Genomic DNA, 6000 nt, shown 5'->3' with positions numbered 1-6000 from the left:
CTCTCTCCCCTAGGCAGCTCCTCTCATGGTTTTAACTAGAAGATCTCTCCTATGACTCCCAAATTTACCTCTTTATATGGTTTGACTCTGTGTACCTACCCAAATCTCATTTTGAATTGTAATTCCCATAATCTCCATGTGTCAAGGGCAGGACCTGGTGGGAAGTGATTGGATCATGGGGGCAGCTTTCCACATTCTGTTCTCATGATAGTGAGTGACTTCTCATGAGATTTGATGGTTTTATAAGTGTTTGACGGTTCCTTCTATGCGTGCATTTGCTCTCTCTTACCTGCCGCCATGTAAGACATGCCTGTTTCACCTTCCACTATGATTGTAAATTTCCTGAGGCCTCCCGAGTCATGCTGCACTGTGAGTCAAATAAACCTCTTTCCTTTATAAATTATCCAGTCTTGGGCAGTTCTTTATAGCAGTGTGAAAATGGACTCATACACTTTTCCAGCCCAGACTCTGCCCCTGTGCCCCTGGGTGCTCCCTGGTTCCCCTTGGCCCTTGAAAGTTTTGCTGGAAAATCAACTTGCAAAAGGCAGATTCATTGGAGAAAAGGTATACACATTTATTTAATGCGCATGCTTTTGGAATGAAGACCCAAAGATGCAGGGGAAATTGTCCCTTTTTATGCTTAGGTTCAACAAAGTATGGATAGTCCTGTAGAAATATGATAGGACAAAAAGAGAACCATCTAATGCTGATAGACAGAGTGGGGACATACCCAGCAAGGACTGTCTGTCTGGATTCTTCTTGGCCTCTCTGAGCAGCACTCCTTCCTTCTGGGTGTAGGGCAGGACCCTCTCTGGAAAGGGGGTCCTATGACCTACAGTCCAATCAGAGAGGTCAGAAAATTTCCTTATGGCAAATTTTTAAACAGAAGGCAAAGGGAAAGTTAGAGAGTAATATTTTTAGTTTTTATGGCTTGCTTTGGGGGGAAGAGGTTCTGGTTCCTAAGACTTGCCTTGGGGAGGAGATTCTAGTGTCTCTGGCTAGCCTCTGGGGAGGATGGGACTGAGAGGGCAGGAGAAGATCAGAGAAAAACTTTTGCTTCTGAGGCCTCCATTTTGAAGTATTGTTTTCTGAGCCCCAGTAACCCAAATCCTGCACATCCCTGAGTAAATTTATCTTCTTCCCTCAAATTAGTTCCTCTTCCTAATATGCCCATGTCCCATTGTCTCTAAGGAAAACCCAAGCCCAATACCCTGAGTCATCTTCTACTCCCTGACCTCTTCCAATCTACACATCCAGACTCCAAAACTGCCCCACTGCGTGCTCTCTCTCTCTCTCAGAGATGCTACCTCTCCATACCTCAATATTTTCCTAAAGTACTTCACTTGAAAGCAGTTTTTGCTAATCAACACTTTTAGAATAGACATTCCACTTACAGAAATCTATCCTAGGGAAATCATCAGAGATGCATGAAAACAAAGGCTAATGTGTCTGAATCTCAAATAGGAGCAACTTAACTGAAGAGGATGGAAGGCCTTAGTTAATACATTGCGGTGGGTCCACTGCAAGGGAACGGCGCGGCCCTTCACAATTGGGCTGCAAAAGGATACTTGATGATATGAGAAAATGTTTATCCTATATTACTAAGCGGGAAAAAAAAAAAGACAAGGCAGAACACAGAGGATTTTTAGGGCAGTGGAAATATCCTGTCTGATAATACAATGAGGGATCTATTATGTCATCATACATTTGACCAAACCCTGACAGGTCTTAGAAACCAGAACCCCTTTCCCCCAAACCAGTCATAAAACCTAAAATATTACTCTCTAACTTTCCCTCCACCTTCTGTATAAAAATTGGCCATAAAGGGCCGGGCGCGGTGGCTCAAGCCTGTAATCCTAGCACTTTGGGAGGCCGAGACGGGTGGATCACAAGGTCAGGAGATCGAGACCACCCTGGCTAATACGGTGAAACCCCGTCTCTACCAAAGAATACAAAAAACTAGCCGGGCGACGAGGCGGGCGCCTGTAGTCCCAGCTACTTGGGAGGCTGAGGCAGGAGAATGGCATGAACCTGGGAGGCGGAGCTTGCAGTGAGCTGAGATCCGGCCACCGCACTCCAGCCTGGGCGACAGAGCCAGACTCCGTCTCAAAAAAACAAAAAAGAAAAAAAAGAAAAAAAAATGGCCATAAAGAAACAATCTGGCGCGATGGCTCACGCCTGTAATCCCAGCATTTTGGGAAGCCGAGGTGGGCAGATCACTTGAGCTCAAGAGTTCAAGACCAGTCTGGCCAACATGGTGAAACCCCGTCTCTACTAAAAATACAAAAATTATCCAGGCATGGTGGCAGGTGCCTGTCATCCCAGCTACTTGGGAGGCTGAGGCAGGAGGATCGCTTGAACCGAGGAAGTAGAGGTTGCAGGGAGCTAAGATTGTGCCATTGTACTCCAGCCTAAGCAACAAGAGTAAAACTCCATCGAAAGAAAGAAAGAAAAAGAAAGGAGGGAAGGAAGGAAGATAGAAAGATACAAAGAAAGATAGAAAGAAACAGAGAGAATAAAGAAAAAAGAAAGAAAAAGAAAGAACAAGAAAGAAAGAAGAAAAAAGAAAGAAAAAAAGAAGGAAAAGAAGAAGGAAGAAAGGAAGAAGAAGGACGGAATGAAGGAAACCTAGTAAGAAAGACCTGCAAATAAATAGGTCCCTCACTGCCTCACTCCCGTCCCTCCCCCTCCACTCCCTCCCGACCCAGACAACACGACATAAAAAGAGAGAAAGAAAGAAATCTGACCTACCTGGTTTGGCTGTAGGTCATCAGACCCCAATTCCAGCAGTGTCCTGCCCCATGCCCAGAAGGAAGGTGCCCTGCACAGAGGCCAAGAAGAATCTAGGCACACAGGCCCTGCTGGGTCTTTCTGCTGAGCCTGTTAGCATTACGTCATTCCCTTCTTATCCAATGTATAATAAAAGTTAAACAAAATGTACAACACCAACGGTGAACCCTAATGTAAATTACACTATTTGGATTATAATGATATGTCAATGTAGGCTCATCAGTTGTAACAAAAATACACCTCTGGTGAGGGATGTGGATAATGGGGAAGCTGTGCGTGTGGGGTCAGTGGGTGTATGGGAAATCTCTGTTAGGTCTTAAAAAAAAAAAAAAAAAGAAGAAGAGGCTGGGCATGGTGGCTCATGCTTGTAATCCTTGCTGAGGTGGGTGGATTACTTGAGGTCAGGAGTTCGAGGCCAGCCTGGCCAACATATGGTGAATCCTGTCTCTACTTAAAAAAAAAAAAAAAAAAAAAATTAGCCAGGAGTGTTAGCGGGCACCTGTAATCTCAGGTACTCAGGAGGCTGAGGCAGGAGAATTGCTTGAACTCTGGAGGTAGAGGTTGTTGTGAGCCGAGATTGTGCCACTGCACTCCAGCTTGGGTAACTGAGAGAGACTCTGTCTCAAAAAATAAATAAATAAAAAGAAGAAAAAATAAGCTTTACCTTGACACACACACACACACACACACACACATACACACACACACCCTACAAATGGGAATGTACACCATGCATCCTATCTCAACCACTCTCCTCCTGGCTCATTATACCCCAGCAACCTCCTCTTCTTTCATTTCTCTTAAGCTCTTTCCTTCCCAGGACATTTGCAAACATCAGGACAAACTGTGAAAGGCTTTGAAACGGGGGAAGAATTTGTAGACATTCTGACTTACTCTTCCTGGTCATCTCCATCTTTCATTTTCTGAGCTAGAAACAACTCTGCAAGTTGTAGACAAGTAAGAGCAATGTAAGGGTTATTTTCCATATGCCGATACATTCTACCCAGTGGAGGGACAACTGACCTTCATCCACCGAATTTGGAATCTTTGACATGTTCATTTCAGCATTCCTGATTGACCTATGTAAGTGTGGTACTTTGAATTCGCCTTTGAACCAGTTGTAAGAGCTTAATGTTTCCCTCATTCATTAATAAGGTTAAAAAAAAGTGAAAGATTAAATAAAATATTTGACAGATGTTCATCTTATGATTCATCTGTTTTTTTTTTTTTTCTTTTCTTTTTTTTTTTTTTTTTTGAGGGTCTCACTCTGTGGTCCAGGCTGGAGTGCAATGGTGTAATCATGGCTCCCTGCAGCCTTGACCTCCCAGGCTCAAGTGATCCTCCCACTTCAGCCTCCTGGGTAGCTAGGACTTACAGGTGCATGCCACCACGCCGAGCTAATATTGTGTGTGTGTATGTGTGTATGTGTGTGTGTGTGTTTGTGTGTGTGATTTTTCTTTTTGTAAAGATGGAGTTTCTCCACGTTACCCAGGCTGGTCCCAAACTCCTGGGTTCAAGCGATCTGGCCATCTCGGCCTCCCAAAGTGCTGGGATTACAGGTGTAATCAGCCTCTTAAAGAAATGCATCCTTTCACACACCTGTTATGTGCTTCTCTCTCTCTTCATCCATCTCAGCCCTGCTCATCCTTCAGGTCTCAGCTTCAACGTTGCATCCTGGGAGAGGCCTCCTGTATTCTAGATCAGGTCTCTCTGATTTATTCTCTTGCTGGTTTCTTTCTTCGCAGCACTTGTTACAGTTGATAATTATGTATTCTGTGAGCTCACTCATGTCTGGGAATGAAATTACCCGTGATTTGAATCTCCTCTTTTATATTTTTCTTCATCTGACACGTTTCTATAATGAACATCTACACTTTTACAGTTTTTAAAATGTTATCTTTAATCACTACTTTCAAAAGGAAAAGAAAAAAAAACTGTGGTATTTTTACTGCCAATTGCCCTATGCAGTTCCAGGGAAGGCTCCCTCCTCCAACTACCCCAGCCCACCCAGATTGCTCCCGTACACAAACTCCTATTGCAATTCTAGTCAGTTTCACGCGATTATACTCACCAGAGCATCTGGTAACAGCATCATGAGCATCTATGTGTATAGCACTGTGCTGGAAGCTATAGGGGGTGAGGGGATGCATGAGACCCTAAAAAGGGTAAATTGTGCTTCCTACTCAAGAGGAATTTATGACCTTATGGGTGGCACAAGACATAGAAGAAAAGTTAGATAACAATGTGCAGTATTATTTAGTGAAGAGCCATAGCTTTACATAAATCTTCAGGCTTGAGTTTACCGAAGGCCAGAATGGTCATGCAGCCTTATCGTATGAGCCCACATGTTCATTAGTCTTGTGAGTTAGACTAGGGTGCAACCTCATGGATGGCAGGACCACATCTTTCTTGGCTTCCTTCCTATAAACTACAGTAATGAACACAGAGCCCAGGTGCATAGCAGAGGCTTCTGTCGATCGATTCACTTACTGTCCAAGACAACTGGCTGGGTCAGTTCTCAGCACACAGCTTATCTGGGAGATAGGAAGTTTTACTGAGCCGCTCCTCACTCCAGCATAACGTGGATCTAGTCTTACCATGTAAATGCCCCACGTTGTTGAAAAGTGATGGGTTTGCAATGGTTGGATTCCTGCTGGATCTGCTTAGGGAGGTGATAGAGAATCTTGCAGTGGCTAATAAGGGCCTGGGCATCTGGGCAGGAGATTTTTCTACAACGGTGGGGCAGCAATGGCCACTTCCGGCAAGTGATTCTGTTCCAAGATCCCAGGGCTCAGAGAGCAAGAATGTTTCCGGGAAGATGGGCCATTGCTTAAACAGAAGCTGGAGATTCACCACCTTTACACACCTGGTCAAAATCTCTAACTCTTTGGTCCAATCACAGCAGAGTCAGCTGTTGGAAAACAACCTAGTCCTAACGACCACCCCTAGTTCAGGAGCATCGAGGTCAGAGCTCCGCCATCACCCTGCTGTTTTGCATCGTGCGTAACACCTGCCTTCTCTCAGGCCTCCTTGAAAATGCTCCCCACTATCCGTAGCTGAACCCCTAGTATAGAGACATGGCCTGGCCACTTCCAGAATGGATTTACAGTGTAGCCACAATAAAATACAGTGGACTAGGCCAGGCATGGTGGCTCACGCCTATAATCCCAGCACTTTGGGAGGCTGAGGTGGGTGGATCACCTGAGGTCA

Source organism: Rhinopithecus roxellana, chromosome 9 (assembly GCF_007565055.1).
Source record: "Rhinopithecus roxellana isolate Shanxi Qingling chromosome 9, ASM756505v1, whole genome shotgun sequence".
NCBI lineage: Eukaryota > Metazoa > Chordata > Mammalia > Primates > Cercopithecidae > Rhinopithecus > Rhinopithecus roxellana.
Note: the sequence above shows the minus strand (reverse complement) of the source record.